Source organism: Lethenteron reissneri, chromosome 33 (genome assembly GCF_015708825.2).
Source record: "Lethenteron reissneri isolate LAM-NWPU_2019-01 chromosome 33, ASM1570882v1, whole genome shotgun sequence".
Taxonomy (NCBI): Eukaryota; Metazoa; Chordata; class Hyperoartia; order Petromyzontiformes; family Petromyzontidae; genus Lethenteron; species Lethenteron reissneri.
The window spans coordinates 9,042,035-9,063,397 of NC_083811.1; the positions used below are offsets into that span (position 1 = coordinate 9,042,035).

Genomic DNA, 21,363 nt, shown 5'->3' on the forward strand with positions numbered 1-21,363 from the left:
CGCGTTGCGTTCTGCATATTCGGAGTCTATTCACTTGGCTAGGATGCGTGGTTTTATTGCGAGCGCCGTTCCGCACAATGAAAGCCTCCGTCGCAGAGTGGAAATGCAGATCGTGCTACAAGGACCTGGGGACGAGGCTTTGGAAACCACTGGTATAACGGTCACCTTTCAGGCTCCTCTGGAATTTAATACCGAAAGAAGATTAATTCGCCCCAATCAAATCACTCGCGCGTGTGGTATTAGCGCCAAGAGGGATGGACGGGGCAATGGAAGTTTACGGAGAGTTGGGCTGAAAGACGGATGGTCGGAGAGAGATGAGGAATAGCGAAGAGATTGTTGAGCAGAAGGGATGTGGGGGACGTTGAGAGGCGCATGATGGGGAGGAATAAGAGAGATAGGCAGGGCGTGTATAAAGAGAGGGAGTGGAGAGGGAAGAGGAGAGAAAATCCGCCGCCAATTTTTATCTAAAAAAAAGGAAATCGATGTCTCAAGGTACTCTTCCACCATTACTCAGCGGGGGGGTGGGGGCGGCTCGGGGCCACGTTTAACCCTTTCGGGGGCCGTGTCCTCACCCATTGTGAAAACACGGATGTTCCCATTCACACCGTGCACAGGGTGTACGGAGAGTTGCCTGTGCACGCCTCCTCTAACATGCAGAACATGTGGAGGCGAGGTGAGTGAATCACACGGAAAAGGAGCCATCCCGGTTATTTTTCGCCAGTCGCAATTACAGATATATATATATTTTTTTACGATAGTAACGTCGCGAAAGGCTGAGTGCAGGATGAGTGAGTATAGTGTGAAGGGCGAGGTCATCCCTTGGCAGAGAACGAACTTGAACCCACGCTATCGATACCACCGAGCACTGCACCCTCGATAGCTTTGATACGGCACTGATCAAATACTGTATCATCTTGTACGCAGCATCACTGGGGAAGAGCGGCGGCGCAGTGAATTAGCGCACCACTCTGAAAGCCGGCGAACCGAGTTCAATTTCACGCTTCGGCCAATATCAGCGGCTGAGTGACATCGCATCCAGTCTCGGGCGTGCGTCATTCACAAACCCGCACGAGCTTGGGGAACGACGACAAAACAACCCGACATGACAGACAAGGCGCGGAAAGAGATTTACTACGTACCATAAATTGTATGGGTGTACAGTATTTATTAATCGTAAAGTTTTAAAAATGGAAATATATTGTAACGTAATGGCTGTTGAATGTAGTTAAGGAATGGTCTTCCCAACGCTTATTCTCAATTGACGCTGAGGAACTGACACACGCAACTGAACCATATCAGAGCGCAGCACGTATTGCCTCTATACCCGAGGCTACCCGTGGCGTTGTACATCAAGGACCGTGCATATAGTCGAGGAGAACGCACGGTACCACACCGAGAGTCTGTGTCCTAATACTGCATAGGCTTGAGCAGGTGTGCCGTACAGCAGCTCTCCCGATGTGTTCTGGGTTGCATTGGCTGTTCGGCGTATTGTCAGATGTTTCGCTCTACGTGCTGGCAGCTTCAGGACCCCAATTCAATGAATCAAGAGGCTCTCAGTGTCAGCAGTAGATAATGTAATATCATCAGCATTATCCGCTTCTGTAGCAGCTGTAACAACATCATCATCATTCACCAATAACAGTAGAACAATAACACTGGTCAACACACTTTTTCTGGCATAAGGTATTCCAACGGTTTTAAGGTAATTTTGGGGTGCTGATTCCAAATCTGGCATCAGTTTTTGTCTATCACATCAGGTTTTTGAGATATCAAATATTGCATTTTCAATAAAAACTGCAGAAGATAAATATTTAATAAATGTGGATATTTACATAAATGATATTCTAAACACACTATCCTTAAAATACAGCACCATATTTTAACACTAAAGCAGTCACTGACTCGCAACAACTTGCAATCATAAGTGACAGTTAATTTCGGGTAAAATCTATGAAAATGGGGTATGCCTATAGCATAAAAATGAGATGTGATAAAGCAAATCTGAGATCAAATTTGGAATCAGCACCCTGAAATTAGTCTAAAACAGCTGCAAAAATCCAGGCCAAAAAAAAAGCTTTTTTTATTGACCAGTGTAATTCTTCGTAGCAGGAACCGGCTTCAGTTCCGACAAGACACCGCACCTCCGGTAAGCACGGTTGGCTACGTACGGTGTGAAAGAAGCGCAACATACGTGCATCATGCCAGACAAGCTCGAGGTGCACCCCGAACACTCATCGGGGCGCGAGGTGCGTACTCTGAGCGACTCGGCCACGTGACTGCGTGCGCGCTCAGGCGTCACTCCGCAGACGACTTTGCTCACATCAACTTCTCTCTGCGCCAAAGCGCGGCTTGTGATCGGTGCTGCAGCGCAGCATCCCCCGGCTTAGCCCCCCCCCTTCCCCACACACACAACCTCCCATCGCGCCCAGCCCCCCACCACCCTGCTCACCGACCCAGCTCCCCACCACCACCACCCCACACTCTACCCCGCCCCTACAAACGCAGCCACACGGGCTGAGCCCACCCCCTACGCCAAACCCACAGCGCAGCGGCGGCTGCAGTCGCGTCTCCACGGAGCGCTCCGGTAGCGGGGGGGGGGCGACTCCAGCGCGGAGAAGCGAGAGCAGCAGCGGTTAGCGGCAACAGTGGCAGCAGTGTCATCCTTAGCAGCAGCAGCAGTATCACCATCATCATCAGCAGTGTCATCTTTAGCAGCAGCAGTATCACCATCACCATCAGCAGCAGTGTCATCCTTAGCAGCAGTATCATCATCAGCAGCAGTGTCATCTTTAGCAGCAGCAGTATCACCATCATCAGCAGCAGCAGTGTCATCCTTAGCAGCAGCAGTATCACCATCATCAGCAGCAGTATCACCATCATCAGCAACAGTATCATCATCACAATCATCAGCAGCAGTATCACCATCATCAGCAGCAGCAGTATCATCATCACCATCATCAGCAGCAGTATCACCATCATCAGCAGCAGTATCACCATCACCATCAGCAGCAGCAGTATCACCATCATCATCAGCAGCAGCAGTATCACCATCATCAGAAACAGCAGTATCACCATCATCATCAGCAGCAGTATCACCATCATCAGCAGCAGCAATATCACCCTCACCATCATCATCAGCAGCAGCAGTATCACCATCATCAGCAGCAGCAATATCAACATCATCATCAGCAGCAGCAGCATACCATTATCAGCAGCAGTATCACCATCACCATCAGCAGCAGCAGCAGTATCACCATCAGCAGCAGCAGCAGTATCACCATCATCATCAGCAGCAGTGTGAATATCATCGCAGCAGAAGTAGCAGTATCTGTACCAGCGGCATAGAGGAGCAGTGTGTTCATGGGCCGTCCTGGAAATCTTTCCGAATCATCTGCACCCGTGCCTTGCGTGCTTCAGTAAAGGCTGCCCCCCCTCTCCACTACCCGCCCCCCTTGTCAGCACGCGAGCTCGCATCTGCCGAGGTGTGCGCGACTCAAGCTACATAGAGCGACATTAACCCGGGGCTGCTGCTGCTGCTGATAGCGGGTGGTGGTGGTGGTGGTGGAGGCTTCCTTCCCTCCCTTCGAGGCTGTGCTTGCAAACTTCACTCGTCGCGAACGCCTTCTCGTCATCCTCTCCCCGGGCTCCTCCTCATGCTGCAGATGCCCCTTGCCACATTGCGGCTCTAGCAGCAGCAGCAGCAGAGCGCTCCATCTGCGCTTGAGGTGAGAGCTGTGATGGACGCGAAGTTGTACACACACACACCGTGCAGTCGTGTACATACACTTGCATGCGTGAGAGAGAGAGAGAACACACTGCTTAAACAATTAGCTGGGCTTTATGCCATACTGCCGCAAGGTAATTCATGAGATGGAGTGATAATGATGGATTAATGAATGCACTTTAACAGCGATGATGGTGATAATGACTGCCGAGTCAGGATGATGATTGATGATAATGGAGAGTTGCCACAAGACAGTGCTCCTGTGTGCGCCTTTACACAGAGGCGATAACTACGACTGGATGATGATGATGATGATCACCGACTTCAGATTCGTTTATTACGAGTATCACGTCGTTCGCATCTACATTGTATACGATTCTAACATTTACAAATGGCAGTATAATAGCGAACACAGAATTCTTACCTTCGTCAAGACACCTTAATCGACTAAAACGGTGTTCAAACGTAAAGAGACCACGTACTGTCAAGTTAGTGGATACTGTATCAGTCAGTGCTTGACACCGGTAGCGGGTATTGTGTGGTTACCTGTCGACTTTAGGGTCCCACTTAACTTGGTTTACCGATGACAGGAATATGATGTTTGTAATGGTTTAGCACGATACCTAAAGCAACCGAGGATCTAAGTCAACTTAGACCGACCCTGCCACTCGGTGAGCAGAACCAAATCAACCTCTTGACAGTAAAATTATATCTTTTGGCGGGGGACCCCAATTCGAACAAAACGGATTTCAACTTTCGAGACGTTAACAGACCCGGATAGAGTGGCCGGCGATGGACGACACGTTTACAACAACCCAAAAAAACCCAGATGAAATAAAAGTACAGCAATGAAGCAAAGATAAATCAGAGCAAGAAGCAACTGTGCCAAATGGGCAATATTGCACAAACATAAATCTGTGTTCTCGAATACATTTGGGTGCCGTCTCATCAGCCACCTCCTGTCCCTTTTAGAACAACAAACAACATTAGAATTCAGTGGCGATGCGCTGCCCGTCCTATACGTGTGTGTATAAAAACATACCCTGCAGAGTTTTGCGCACACGGTTACATAACGGCCCTCGGTTCGTGTCACACTCCACGTTGATTCACTCGCGAGCGGGAGTCGCGCACTGCCTCTGAGAACTCTGCGTGCGCGCGCGTGTGTGTGTGTGTGATATAGTGTGTATTGTGTGTGTGATAGTGTGTATTGTGTGTGTGTGTGATATCATGTGTATTGTTTGTGTGTGTGTGATAGTGTGTATTGTGTGTGTGTGTGATAGTGTGTATTGTGTGTGTGATAGTGTGTATTGTGTGTGTGTGTGATAGTGTGTATTGTGTGTGTGTGTGATAGTGTGTATTGTGTGTGTGTGTGATAGTGTGTATTGTGTGTGTGTGTGATATCATGTGTATTGTGTGTGTGATAGTGTGTATTGTGTGTGTGTGTGTGATAGTGTGTGTGTGATAGTGTGTATTGTGTGTGTGTGTGTGATATCATGTGTATTGTGTGTGTGATAGTGTGTGTGTGATAGTGTGTATTGTGTGTGTGTGTGATATCATGTGTATTGTGTGTGTGATAGTGTGTATTGTGTGTGTGTGATATCATGTGTATTGTGTGTGTGTGATAGTGTGTATTGTGTGGGTGTGATATCATGTGTATTGTGTGTGTGTGTGATAGTGTGTATTGTGTGTGTGTGATATCATGTGTATTGTGTGTGTGTGTGATATCATGTGTATTGTGTGTGTGTGTGTGATAGTGTGTATTGTGTGTGTGATATAGTGTGTATTGTGTGTGTAATATAGTGTGTATTGTGTGTGTGTGATAGTGTGTATTGTGTGTGTGATATAGTGTGTATTGTGTGTGTGATATAGTGTGTATTGTGTGTGTGTGTGATAGTGTGTATTGTGTGTGTGTGATATAGTGTGTATTGTGTGTGTGGGGAGCGGTAGTGTAGCGGTTTAGCGCGCTGCGCTATGAACCTGGCGATCCGGGTTCGTATTCCCGCTCACGGCTAACACCAGTGACGATTATCTGAACCGGTCCTGGACCTCCCCTAGGTCGACTCAGCCTTAAATGAGTAGCTGGTGCGGTGTGTAAACATCGCCACTGGGGAGACAAAGGCGGTCGGGCGTGGTGCTGGCCACCCACCCCCTCGTGTACCGTTCCGGCCTCCATAGGTGCTCGCTAACAGCACTTGCCCCTACAGTCTGTTAAGGCTATACAGGGGACCTTTATCTTTATTGCGTGTGTATTGTGTGTGTGTGCATATAAGGGGAGCGGTGGCGTAGTGGTTAGCACGCTGCGCTAAAAATCTGGATGACCAGAGTTCGATTACTGCTCACAGGTAACATCGGTGACGAATGTCTGATCCAGTCTTGGGCCTCCACAAGGTTTACCCAGCCTTAAACGAGTACATGGTGCGTTGTCTAATACATCGGCATTGGAGAGACAAAGACGGCCGGGCGTGGTGCTAACCACACAAGCTCCTTTCGTGTGCCGTCCCTGCCTTAATATGTGCACGCTAACAGCACATGCCCCAACAGTTTGTTAAATGCTATATGTGGATCTTTGTATTTGTGTTGTCTGTATAGATGCTCACGAACAGCACATGCCCTCAGTTCACACGGCTAAACGGGAGGAAAGAGTTTGTTGTGTGTATCTCAGTCCCGTTAACCCATATCAACTTGTGTCTGTCCCATGATCTCCATCTAGCCAGCGATGCTTCGACACTGCACGTGGATTTCAGAGTGCACCTAGCCTGGCACAAGGTTCCATCTGGGGCGACGCCTCCGCCACTTTAGCGGCGAACGTCAGCTCTTGCTGCTGCGTGCTTGTATGTGTCGTAGGGGATGAACGCCTTGCATCTACGAGCTGAGTGATGGAGCGATGCCCTTGCGTGCAGATGCGGGAATAATGAACGCATCGATTGGAGGTTACTCACCGTGATCCGTGCTCCGGGATGATGTGAATGACGCATGTGGGGGGGGGGGGGTTCGTGCGTCGTAAAAGGCATGGTTACACACATAGTACATATTTATTTTTCACACAAAAAATAGCAAAGAAAACCAAATAAAGGATTTTTATTTTTCCAGGTGAGGCCCATTGAGCTGGATAGCTCTTTTTCAGAAGCGACACGGCTTCAACAAATGATAGCTCAACGAAGTGGCTTATCATCATGTGGAAATGTGTAGCAGCCACACGCTCTAAGCGCACGTTTCCAAATCTGGAGGGAAACCCCGGAGAAACATCCACGGGGAGAGAGACACGCAAACTCCAAATATACAGCAGCAGCAAGCGTCAGGGTCGGAATCGGACCCACGACCTCCTGCATACCAGGCGAGGGAGTTAACATCTCAATCCATATGCCATCTTCACGGTTAATATCATGAAGGACTGGATGCTGTATTGTTGCACATCGCTGGCGTGTTAAAGTACAACTTTACGAGATTATCAGATCGATGAAGATTGCTTCTGTAGATTATGATAAAATTGAGCGTGCCCTCTGCGTGTGTATGTGCGAGTACACGTTTGAATGCTGTAGGAGAAGTTTATGTCATTGTTGTGTACACCACTTTGTTAGTGTTGTGTGCTAACAGCACTTGTCCCAATAGTTTGTTATGGCTATATGGAGGGGGGGGGGATCTTTGTCTTTTGTATGTGTTGACTATGTGTGTGTGTTGTGCATGGACGTGGTGGTGTGTGTTACACGTTTGCGGGGTATGTGTACATTTTGTACGTGTGCCTGTGTTGGCTATGTACGGTACGAAAGAAGTTCAGCATACTTACTCGAGTTTAACGGAACTTGCCCATAGAGAGGGAAAAAATGTGGGGAAGCAACTCGAGTTAAACTTGAGGAAGCTTCCAATCTCTGTTCGCGTGTTGAATACTGACCCGTCATTCTGTCTGCAGGAGTGAGATGTATACGCTCGACAAATTAGCTCTAATTAATACGGGACTTCGCCCACGCGGCAAACGATCGCTGTATTAACAGCAGCGAGGAAGACGGATCACGTTTACTTAGCACAAAAGCACGAAGCCGAGTTCAGATCCGAAACCTGGATCAAGCCGGGCCATCATCCTTCTGCGGTCGCTAAAATGAGCATCGCCTGGTGACCGATACGCGAATTGGTAATAAGTGATTTGACAGACAAATATTACAGGTTATTGATAGACAGCCAGGCTTGTTTTACCATGTTTAGTTGTTTATTTTTTCACACTATTGTTATGTAGGCCAGGCTTAGTCACAAACCGTACCTCTCCATAACAAAGGCTCAGCCTCTTAAGCCTCACCTTACCATATTAATAAAAAGTGTGCCGTACTTGGCCCTTCCCCCCTCTCCAACCATTATATATACGGAGTGGTAGCTCTTGTAATCTCTCATTTACTTGATACAGCTGTCGTGGCTGTGACGGTTCCACCTGAAGACGGAAGCTTGTGTTGCCTCCGAAACGTCGTGATTTTTATTTTATTTTACTTTTATTCATTTTAATGTTTTACCTACGTGACTTTACCGAAAAACCTAAGAATAAGTGAGTAATAAGGACGAGAGAGCCCACGATAGGACCTAGTCTGGTCATTGGAACGTGGAATTGTATACTCACCAGTATAGATAAGGAGGAAGCGGTGGCACCCGTGCTACGAACCTGGCCGCATGAGTTCGACTCCCAACCACGGCCCGGGGCACGCGCACACCCCTCGACTATTCGCAACGAGAAGCTTCGTGAAGTATGGTCAGACTCCGTGACAAATATTGAGTGGGAGGCCCTCCTTCTTCGTCCAGAAGTGTGGATTTACAAATACTCTTTAGTTTTTTCGGTAAAGTCACGTAGGTAAAAAATGAAATTAAAATTAATAAAAAAATAAAATTAAAAAAATTCACGACGTTTCGGAGGCAACACAAGTCTTCGTCATCAGGTGGGACCGTCACAGCCAGATTTGCTGTATCAAGTGAGGCTGGATTTACAAAGTTCCAAAGAGAATTCCTATTTGAGTGGCACTGTGGCGTAACGGCAGCGGGCGCCTACTTTATGTGGTTCGGTCGATTTTTTTTGGTGACCTCAAGGGAGGCTCTTATCCGGTGTGTTTAATTCAGGGGTTCTTACGTCATTTTCACTTCACAAATGAAGTCATTACCGACTTGATGACTGCTCGACACGTTCCAGGCCATGTTACAGCACGCCGATTGGCCTGAATAAGCGCCCGATAACGCATCGCGTGGACGCACAACGCCCCGCTCAAGATCTCTCTCTGCCTTAAATCGAATCAGCTCTGGCGACATCACGTGGGAGACACAGACACGTGCGCGGGATCTCTTAATCAGACTCTCCGTGGCACATTGGGTATGTTTAGCAATCATCGGACGCGTGCAGCGTGCACACAATGTTGCATCTGAAAGGAGGTGAATCGGTAAACTCGAAAATAGGTACCGTGTTGGTGCGCGAGTACTGGAGAGCGGGTTATCTGGCTTCAAAAACACAAATATGGGTCAGAGAATTTATTGACTTCGAAGACCCACGTTTCAAGTGACATGTTATTTGCTCTTCCAAATGCCTGTGGCACTTGTTACTCGCACCGCACTCGAGTAGAGAGGGGGGCCCTCACGAGTGTGGATGTGGATTTGTGGGGGATGGGGAGTGGACGCGTTATTCTCTCGGTGAGGGCGACACGAGAGATCGATGGAAACGCCCGCTCGGGATTCCTGACGTTAACCCTGATCTCCAGTCACGCGCGTGTGCGTGTGTGTGTGTGATTGAACGTGTGTGTGCGTGTGTGTGTGTGATTGAACGTGTGTGTGCGTGTGTGATTGAACGTGTGTGTGCGTGTGCGTGTGTGATTGAACGTGTGTGTGTGTGTGATTGAACGTGTGTGTGCGTGTGCGTGTGTGATTGAACGTGTGTGTGCGTGTGTGATTGAACGTGTGTGTGTGTGTGATTGAACGTGTGTGTGCGTGTGTGTGCGTGATTGAACGTGTGTGTGCGTGTGTGATTGAACGTGTGTGTGCGTGTGTGATTGAACGTGTGTGTGTGTGTGATTGAACGTGTGTGTGCGTGTGCGTTGTGTGATTGAACGTGTGTGTGCGTGTGTGATTGAACGTGCGGTGTGTGTGCGTGTGATTGAACGTGTGGTTGTGTGTGATTGAACGTGTGGTTGTGTGTGTGTGATTGAACGTGTGGTTGTGTGCGTGTGTGATTGAACGTGTGGTGTGTGTGTGTGATTGAACGTGCGGTGTGTGTGCGTGTGTGATTGAACGTGTGTGTGTGTGTGTGATTGAACGTGTGGGTTGTGTGCGTGTGTGATTGAACGTGTGGTGTGTGTGCGTGTGTGATTGAACGTGTTGTGTGTGTGTGTGATGAACGTGTGGTTGTGTGCGTGTGTGATTGAACGTGCGGTGTGTGTGTGTGATTGAACGTGTGGTTGTGTGCGTGTGTGATTGAACGTGGGGTGTGTGTGCGTGTGTGTGATTGAACTTGGGTGTGTGTGCGTGTGTGATTGAACGTGCGGTGTGTGTGCGTGTGATTGAACGTGTGGTTGTGTGTGTGTGATTGAACGTGTGGTTGTGTGTGATTGAACGTGTGGTTGTGTGTGTGTGATTGAACGTGTGGTTGTGTGCGTGTGTGATTGAACGTGTGGTGTGTGTGCGTGTGTGATTGAACGTGTGTGTGTGTGTGTGTGATTGAACGTGTGGTTGTGTGCGTGTGTGATTGAACGTGTGGTGTGTGTGCGTGTGTGATTGAACGTGTGTGTGTGTGTGTGATTGAACGTGTGGTTGTGTGCGTGTGTGATTGAACGTGCGGTGTGTGTGTGTGATTGAACGTGTGGTTGTGTGCGTGTGTGATTGAACGTGTGGTGTGTGTGCGTGTGTGTGATTGAACGTGTGGTGTGTGTGCGTGTGTGATTGAACGTGTGGTTGTGTGCGTGTGTGATTGAACGTGTGGTTGTGTGTGTGTGATTGAACGTGTGGTTGTGTGCGTGTGTGATTGAACGTGTGGTTGTGTGTGTGTGATTGAACGTGTGGTTGTGTGTGTGTGTGATTGAACGTGTGGTGTGTGTGCGTGTGTGTGATTGAACGTGTGGTTGCGTGCGTGTGTGATTGAACGTGTGGTTGTGTGCGTGTGTGTGATTGAACGTGTGGTGTGTGTGCGTGTGTGTGATTGAACGTGTGGTTGCGTGCGTGTGTGATTGAACGTGTGGTTGTGTGCGTGTGTGTGATTGAACGTGTGGTGTGTGTGCGTGTGTGTGATTGAACGTGTGGTTGTGTGTGTGTGTGATTGAACGTGTGGTGTGTGCGCGTGTGTGTGATTGAACGTGTGGTTGTGTGTGTGTGTGATTGAACGTGTGGTTGTGTGCGTGTGTGATTGAACGTGTGGTGTGTGTGCGTGTGTGTGATTGAACGTGTGGTGTGTGTGCGTGTGTGATTGAACGTGTGGTTGTGTGCGTGTGTGATTGAATGTGTGGCGTGTGTGCGTGTGCTCCTGTGTGTAGCGGTTAGCGCGCTGCGCTGGGTAGCGGTTAGCGCGCTGCGCTACGAACCCGGCGAGCCGAGTTCGATTCCCGCACACGGACAACACCAGTGGCTATTGCTTTAACTGGACCTCTCCCAGGTCGAGTGCAGTGTGTAACAAAAATCAACACTGCGGAGATAAACGCGGACGGGCGTGGTGTGGGCCCCGCCACCTGGTGTTTTTGATGACAACACTTGCCCCAACAGTCTGTTAAAGGCTGTACGGAGGATCTCTTTGCCTTTTGTGTGTGGGGGTCTACCTGTCCCAGGATATGTAAGTGGGTTTCTTGGCCTTAGTCTGTGAATGCGTTAGAGCAAAACGATTCTTAGAAGGGACATCGTAAACGTTGCATAGACCATGTTGAATTCATAACTAGGCACACGCTATTCTGAAACAAATTAGTAATGTTAGAGACCATTATTTAAAAGAACACAGGGTGAGAGTGAATAGGTTCATTTTCAATCAGAAATATAATACACATCATTCAAAGCAACAACATAATTTTAAACATCACCACTCCAAGTTGTTTCTTTGATTCCTTAGATTAGGAGTGGGAATCCTTTGTCTTACTGAGGGCTAAATAGTGCTTTCAGATAGCTTTTGGCAGGCCACACATTAACACACAGACACCTCAATCACTTCTGTGACTTCAAAAGGCCCCTTGCAGCGACAGGGACTGTGTTGCCAGATAAAAACTACTCCCCTCTCTTACCGGTACCTGAAATTACAGAGCATACGAGCAAACACTCTGCGGTACAGACGTAACATCAACCTTGCTACAATGTGGCATTTACTTGTGTGACTAAATCAGCAGCATTTATTTCATATTCCTGATACCGCTGATGACATTCAGAAGGTCAAAACCAGTGCAGTGTTTGCAAGCTCAAACAAATAGTGCTCGTTCTAGATTTGAAGCTTTCGTGACTGCGCGATGAGATCGGCCTGAAAAGCCTAGAAGGCCAATGGCCTAAAAGGTTTGTTTCCCATTCATCTGTAGACAGGGAACAACACAATTACATTTAGAGTTTATACTCTTTAGACAGAACACCCCACACAACACTGGGGGTGTTGTGTGTGTGTGTTTTTTAAAATACAACGTAAAGAACCCACAAGTAGGTCCAGGACACGATCAAGCTGGAGAGACATGAAGGGGATTGAAACACGGATTAGATCCAACACCACCCACCGCACATTTGGTTTGTGTTGTTGTGGGAGTGTTAACGATGCATCTATTCACGTGTTTTGTTTCAGATTGGGTGGTTAGGTGTACGCACTCTGTGTGGTTCATTGTGGAAATATATATTTCCCAGATCCTCTTTGTTTAGTCGGGTGGCCTCTAAAATGTACATTATTGGGCTCCATATGCTATTCGTGAGCGGTTTATATATGTGTGAGCATAGGCCAAGGGTTAAAAAAATACTTCTAATAAATGTTTGTTCTCAAAATTGACAAGAACGATTGCGCCATCATTCAACGATTGAGGCACTGCATTAATGTGAACATCTTTAATTGTTTCGATAGCTGGTCCCACTTCTTTTATGATGTCCGTAGTTATTCTACTCGGTCGAGAACATTTTCCTTTTTCACGCGATGGAAAGTGGTGACTACCACCATCATCATCATCATCATCCATACGTCACATTATGATACTTAAAGTTACGCAACACTTTCCAGTGCGTGTCAGTACAATAACAATCACAGTAGTAGTAACCTAAATTTCACCAGATTCATTATTTAATCAGATGAAAGAACACTGCACAATCTACTCTATTAGAGAGATACCTGGGGGGGAATATAGTCACGCGGAGTAACAGTTCCAGAATTTTTTTAATTTCTGAAATTTGGAGGTTTGCTCTTACAAATGTGCTCACAGTCTCTAAATGACCCACAGATGGCATCAAACCGGTAAATTTTCACAGGAATCTCTTGCTGCCTACCGCAAAACGAGCAGCCTGCTGAGTAAACCGACTTGGTGGAATGCATGTCAATCCTTGAGAGAAGGTCACATTGCCACGCTCCACGCATCCTCGCTGCACAGATTGCTTTTTGAAGCAGTTGGATCATGCACCTGTCACACCGCGCTGCGGGACCTGATGTGACGCATCACGTGGTATGCGGCAGCCGCCGCCGCCGCTTCATCTTGGGCTGTAAGCTCACAGACGACCGCTCCATAATGTACCCCAACCACGCGGCACACGCGCGCGAGTGTGCGGGAGAGAGCCAGGATTTGGACTTGAAGTGAGCCGCTACACAATCTTACATGCAGATCAATCGAGGCAGGTTATCGATGCGTTGAGTCATCGACGAATTTGCCACTCGTGCAAATGCTATGCTATCGTTACATTTAGGCAAATGGAGCGGACACAAATTTTACTAAAGAGATGGAGAAAAATTTGCAAAAACCTTTCGAATGAGATGATAATAACGAGACGAGAAGCAATTAAATTGTGACCTGTGTCTCTTCTAAAGTATCCAACGGCCAGTTGCATTTAATTCCTTCAGTTACATAGCCCCTTTAACTTACACCGACTTATATTGCGTACTAGGATTAATGTGACTTAAGATTTGTTATGCAACCCTTCACAGACCAACTCTCGTCTCTCCTCAGGTCTCCACTCCCCTTGGCCGATTACTCTCGGCGGGTCCAGACCATTTGCATTACTCAAAATGTTCAGGGGATAAAAGCCCCTTAGCTGCCCACCTTGGAGGCTCAAACCTCTTGGATTCCTCTGTCCCATCAGTAGTCCAGGCCCTTTGACATTGATATTAGCCGCGGCTGTGAACTGAACTCAGCTAATGGAGGTTATAATGCAGTGCGCAGACCTCTGTTCCTCCGCCACCACCACCGCCACCAGCAGAGTGATTCAAATGCCTCATTATTATACTCAGGATTCATACATGCCATCGTATGTTTACGATTCATGTCAAGTATATGGACATGGTAAATGGTATGCTTATGTTAATCGATAGAGCAAACAAAACTGTAGAATGAAGCAGAAAAAATAAATATAAACAAGAGAGTAAAAAGGAAACAAAAAATATTCGGTAAGAATCCTGAAGCTGTCCTTGGCTCAGTAAACCTTGGGAATGAGCACAGAACCCTAATGCTCCTTGATGTATACCTTGGGCCCAAACTCCTGACTCTTGTCTGGGTCCAGGTCTCTTAACACTTCATAAAAAGGATGACAAAATATAAATTGTAAAATGAGTCACAACAACTGGCTCTAAGCCCACAGCTGACACCCACCATCCACATTCACTGATAGCCGCAACATTGTACGGCCACAGCAACATACAGACAGAAATCCAGAGCTCAGAGTGAACGGCAAATGGCCAATCATCCAAATTCAGACTTGCTGAGATTTTCCTAGACAAGTAAATGACATCGCTATTACGATGTTGTTGTGGTTGCTGTTATTAAAGCCAACGACCAACATTGAACAACCAACAACCTATGGCTCACAACCTGCAGAAGCAGAACTTAATTAAGTGGATGTTTTAGTATTAGATTTAAAACCAGATTATTCATGTAATTTGGATTTTTAAGTGTTTGCTATTAAACGTCCATTAATGGGAAACTGTTAAATGCCAATAAAACTTGACGCTGTACCGCCACCGCAGTCAAATGAGAGATGCCGACGGACTGAGAAACCCTTCTTCAGTCAGCATGGCTAAAACAATATTCCACTTTCTCTAAATGTGACTGTCCACAGGGCCCGACTTTGCCGAGTGCAAGCACACAGAGACAGGACTGTCTCTGTCCTATCTCTGTGTTGCGCACACTCTGAATAAGGGCCGCTGTTCAAAACATCAGCCTACCATAATCTATTTTTAAATCCTTTATATTAAGTTCACTTGCTTGCTTGCTTGCGCGCTTACGACCGTGCAAATCTTTCGGTCATTTTTAAACCCACTTCCCGTGATCCAATCGAGCTGACATTTTGCACACAGACTCGTTGTGCGTGACAATTAATTTTCGTGAAATTTTTTTTTCAAAATTTTACACTTTTTAGGAAAAAAAAAATATTTAATTACCAATTGCTTAATGGTGCCAGGCAATCATCTGACCCATAGGTGGCAGCCATCTCAAGCCAGAGGACGAGAGGACTCTAGCCGCCACGCATATAAAGGATTTATAGTGAAAAACTTTGTTTTTACGGGTTAATTTTTTACTTTACACGACAACATGGGACGAAAGCAACGCTGACATCCAGTTGCTCACAGCTTACTCTCTTTAAACTACTTGGGCAGAAATGCACAAACAACATATTTTGAACGACTTTTACTTCACCAATTAAACATCTTTTGGAATTAAACTAAATATTTATCAGGTCTGAAAATCAATCTATAGAAACAGCAATTTTGGTTATTTTTGAAAATAATTAATTGTACATTTTAGTGAAATGTAGCATTTCCACTATGACGTTCAGTGTTATGAAATACAACTCAACACGATAACGCAATAATCCACACATTCATAAATATGCAGATATTTTGCACACGCCTCAATTTGTTGATATTCGGGAATGTAGACTCTTTAATAACTCTGCAAAAGCCAAGTAGCTTACTCGCAAATCTACAAATCGTTATAGGCACTGATCCCTTGCCATCAAAGTGAAACAAAGTACGTGGTGGAATTGTGTTGGCAGTGGTGAACAATCACAAGTAATAATAAAAACATTTGTCAATAACACTGTTGTCTTAAAAGTGAAAAATGTATATAACAAGTGATAATTTTGGAAATGGCCCTTCTTCACAGCACGTAAATTGAAAAGCCTGAGAGAAAATAAAATTGTTGGAGATTGCAAGTATACACCATAAAAATATTACATTTTCTGATACAGTTTTAAGTTCACATATGCAGTGTTAACTCTTAGCATTGTAGATACATGTATTATGTTAAAAGTAAAATATTGGCACATTGCGTTGTGGCTAGCCATGTAGTCGCGTGATATCTTATTTAAGAGAAGCCTATTGCATCACAGTGAGTAACGGCGAGTGTGCTAGTTTTAAATGTATTTAGTCACGTACACGTGTATATCCCCAACGTCATCATCATCCATAACCAATCCACTGCTGGATGGAGATTTCCCCAAGCCGTCGCCTGCCATCTCTCAGGGTGCCGTGATGTGATAATCCACCGAGCATCTACAGAGCGGATTTCGTCGCTCCATCTCCATGGTGGACGTCGTCTCCCGCACGTTCCATCCCTCAGCTGCCACCAAGTCGTCATTCACGACCACTGTGCCATCATCTTTTATATCCCCCCAATTAGCCCCATGCTTTGCAAGTTGTACAAGCTATGTACGATCATTTTATTGGGTTTTTCCCCTTTTTTCTGGCAACAAAACTGAGACCTTTTTTTACAAGGATTCATGTGTGCATTAACCACAATACTTGCAGTCAAAATGCAAACAGTAATAGATGCATTGTCCTTGAAACTGATTAGTCCACACCAGGGACGGATTTCTTTTGAGCCTCGACCCAATTGGTGCTCGACCAGATGACGCCAAAAGGCGTAAAAAGGGGAAAACCCATTATTATTATATTTTTGTACTGGCAAAGGAGGTCTAATGATGAAGCTGAGTACGCTCATGTATTGTGGCATTACTGCCAAAGCAATGGGAACACACATTATGTGTTGCTGGTGTTGGCATCACATACGCTAGGGGAAAAAGGGGCATTGCAATTTTGATTCACCCCTCTATCAGGAAGTCCACGGACCAATGGCAATACATGCATCGCCCTTTACAAATGCGACATTAGCGATATTGACGACACATCGGTCACGGATAATAGAGTAATTTGTCACCGGTTGAATTTCGCGTATGTATGTATATCATATATATACATTACGAATAGTATCACGTTCATACTATTGTAGTGACCTCGCCTTGAAACTCACTGGCAATTGGTATGCTAAATTAGCCTTCGCAAATACGACTGCATTAATCATCCACAGTTAATAGTATCATTTGTCACCGGTTGAACCGTATGTATATATACAATATTACACATTCTAGATTTGAAGTTTGAAGTATTACGCATTTATGTATTAGGGCACGTTGCGAGAATGAGCCTAGCCAGGATGCACGTACAAGTGGAAAGATATCGGAGGTGGGGGAAACAGAAAGCCTGGAGGGGGTGCATACAATGGGGAAATACCGAGAGAACAAGGGATTGAGATTGAACGCAGCGGTAATGCCGGCTAAAGAAAAATAATCGCAGAGATTGGTTTAGCTCTATCGTCGTTAATGAGCTGAGAGAAGGGAAATATGATGATGATGATGATGATTAGGAATCGGCATGTAGCGAATAGAATCCTACCGACCGAAGCTTTTATTCCTAGCTGTGCAACTTGCTGCCAATTAACACGCCAACGTCACCTTAGCAAATATGACCTGCATGAATACTACAGTGTACATGACAGCAGGGCAGCCAGACCGAACGGCAGGTTTCACAAAATAAATCATTCGCAAAATAGAGAAGAAACCGCCGTTGTGACGCTGACGCCCACCGCTTTGTCAAGGGTCACGCCTGGAACGTGAACCGGCTGATCTGGGTGCTTGGCCAGGGCACCCTACCGCCAAGCAGCCCGAATCCCACCCATTAGCACCTTCATTAACGTCGGCGCTGCTTCCCCTAATCGAATGGCCCGCGTGGCACGCACTCGGCACCTCGGAGGGACGCTTGGTTGCGCCGAGCCCATTTATATGATCGCGGGCGCGCGCACGCGGACAGACGAGAGCGTGTGCACGCTCGTGTCATTATTGACGCGACGCGTGTTACATTTCGATTTAAAGCTTTCGTGACTGCAGGGATTCATCTTCTTGGTTCTTTCGGTAAAGTGACGTAGAATGGAAATAATAAAATAATAAAAATGTAACATAATAAATTACAATTCTCACGACGTTTCGGCCACAACGCAAGCAGCCGTCCTCAGGTGAAGAACAGGTCTGTCGAGAGTCTGAATAACTCTGAATGACTGTCTTCTCGACAGACCTGTTCTTCACCTGAGGACGGCTGCTTGCGTTGTGGCCGAATCGTCGTGAGAATTATTTTATGTTGAATTTTTATTATTTTATTATTTCCATTCTACGTGACTTTACCGAAAGAACCAAGAAGGCGACGCGTTTTGTTCAGGCGCTGGCGCCGGCCAGGATTGATTGATGTAATGAGTGAGCACGCGTGAAGCCCCGCGGCGCTGTCGTTTCGCGAGCCAGGCGCTTTTTGCGAAGGGATGAGACCAACTCCTCCAGCGAGAGGAGGCGGGTCTCTGGGATTGAACCTGGGTTCATCGATGGCACGGCTCAGGCCTATTGGTAGCACTGGGGAGCAATGACGATGCTCTGCTTGAAGCTGCAGACCCTCAGGGGTTATTGGAGAACGAACACAAACAGGGCAAGTGACCGATGCTTCGCAACAGCCCACTTAGTAGGCACATTAACTATTAATTGATGAATTACTTATAGAATCAATAATTATCTAAATGAACACGTTTTTTTGTCTTTCCCCCAAATATAATGCAAACTGTGCTATCGGCGTCAAGCCACGAGGCAATAATCCATTCGGATATTTCTGTGTTCGAGAACAGCCGGTGGAAGCGGATATCACGTGACCTCTGGTGCACAACGCAGATGGTACGCTAGTTCTAGATGTGAAGCTTTCGTGACTGCAAGGATTCATACTCTTAGGTTTTTTTGGTAAAATCACGTAGGTAAAAAAATAATAATAATAATAATAAATGAAAATAACTCTATTAAATCACGATGTTTCGGAGGCAACACAAGTCTCCGTCTTCAGGTGGGACCGTCACAGCCAAATTTACTTGATACAGTCAATTTGGAGACTTGTGTTGCCTTCGAAACGTCGTGATTTAATTGAGTAATTTTCATTTATTTATTTATTTTTATTCTTATTTTACCTACGTGACTTTACCGAAAAAACCTAATGGTATGCGAGTCTTACATGTAGTTCATTAGAGACATTAACACTGCAACAAATTAGTCAACAGCAACAAAAATAACCAATATAAACGACACGGTAAACCGGAGATTAGAAAATGAATAGATTCTTGATTCAACCGGCAACCCTGCATCATAATTCATCCAAAAAAAAAAAATCGCTCGGAGTCGAAATCTTTCCGCGCAACCGAGCATCCCACTCCTCATCCTGCGGACACGTTTATGCAAATTCGGAGGAGAGGGATTAAACAGGGAAAAGTTGATGTGTAAGAGGCTTTCCGTACCCAGCAATCATTGCTCCCCTGGAGGTCGTGCAATTTGACGGGGATGAATGCCTTTTCAGGGTTCCAGCGCTGGGCTGTGTGGTCCCAGTGAGTGTTCAAAAAACGCTTATTTTAAAAGTATTATAATTGCAGGCAATTTTTCACATTTGGCACCGTGAGTGCCTTGCACTTTACGCCAATTAAAGTTGTACGGAAAATGGGCTGTCACGAGTCCAAAGCTCAATTTTTTTGGACTGCGAGAATTGATTTCCCATCTGGAGCACGGCAGGTTTAAACTTATTTAAATGTATGCCATCCACAAGATCTTTCTGGAAACAGAGATTCTATTTAGTTGACAACAACAACAACAAACAACGTGTTTACTTTACTGTACCTGGAAAATGTTGTCTCGTTAACGGGTACGCGTGATGATGAAAACGATTCTGTGGGCGAAAAGAAAAGAGTGGGGGAGGAAGGAAACGGATCCGTTGGTGGCACGATGCGAGAAGTTGAGATCGCAAAAATATGGAGAGCATCTGTCATAAGCATCAGCCCTCAGTCACGAGGAAGACACTCGACAGACAGAACGGGTACATGGAGAGGACTTTCATATCCCAGGATGTCGTGTCAGAACAATGTATTCTGAACCCTCCACCGCCTAAAGCACTGATGGTTTTTCGCGGTACAATAGCTCATCGCAAAGGGTTTGATATGAATACTGTCGTACAAATAAGACCCATTATTCTTTTTATTTTATGGAGAAGTCACCGAAATACCGTTTAAAATGTATTACTCATGAAAGAACAACTAATAATTTCACACAATTTGGATTTATATGTCATCTACATACAACAACGTCACAAGACGTTGTACATGGGCATTACGTGGACAGTGATATTTACACATTATATATTCTAAAGAAGTGACAATTAGTGATAGCAAAAGGAGATGAGGATGGTCTTGAGCCTTGACTTGAACAGGAGCCATGGAATTGACAGCACGTCTGGCTGGGAGGAGGAAGTTCCATATTGGGGGGGCAACAGAGGAGACAGAGTGACCTTTAACCTCCAAACAAGAAACGGGTTGTTTTGAGATGGCCTACATGGCTCAGAGCACTGAGCGAGCAGTTCCGAGATTCTGGGCTCACATCGAGAGACCGAAAGACGAAATGCATGGATGACAGAACAAATGAACAAGGTTAGAGACTTAATTCAAACAGGGATGCATGCAACATAATTAAAAAAAGGCTCTCTATTGAACCAATTCAATGTTCTCAGCTTACTATGGGACATTTTTGCCAGTATCCAAAATGATGAAAAATAAGAAATGCCAGAAAGGGTAAAACCTATTCTTATGTTTCATCATTTTGTTCTCAGCCTGTTTACCAATTCCTATACAAACAAACCTTCATGTATGTTTTTTTTTACTTAAGTTGGTATATTTCCAGGTCTCGCCTCTAAAAAAATGATTGTCACATGACAAACTCCTTTACAGCAGAGCATGTGAGACTCTGCACAGTTATCTGTAAAGAAAGCAATTGTCGGAACCTCAGTAGTAGTTCTATGATATCCCTTTCCAAGAGGCCATTCTCTAATAAGGGGTTGTGCGCTGCTTACTGCGATGGTTCCAATCGAGATTTCTTCATCGCGTGACATGATGCCGATACTAATAATCATCATCAGCCATGGCTACTCCACTGCTGGATGAAAGCTTTCCTAAGTCGCTGCCATCTCTTGCGATCCTGCAGTGTAACAATCCGCCGAGCACCTGTATCACAATCTGATTGTGTTGCTCCATCTCCTTGGCAGACGTACTCTTAGACACGTTCCATTCCTTGGCTGCCGATGAACCTCACCACAGCGAACTGTACGAAGTTTGAGTTGCGTATTTAAACTGCACGTTCTCCAATCC

General features: G+C 45.9%; 1 pseudogene; it reads left to right on the forward strand.

Annotated features, from left to right (window-relative positions):
- The first annotated feature begins 2,552 nt into the window (after positions 1-2,552).
- The window catches only part of LOC133350317 (synaptotagmin-12-like), a 43,470-nt pseudogene continuing 24,659 nt past the window's right edge, over positions 2,553-21,363 (forward strand).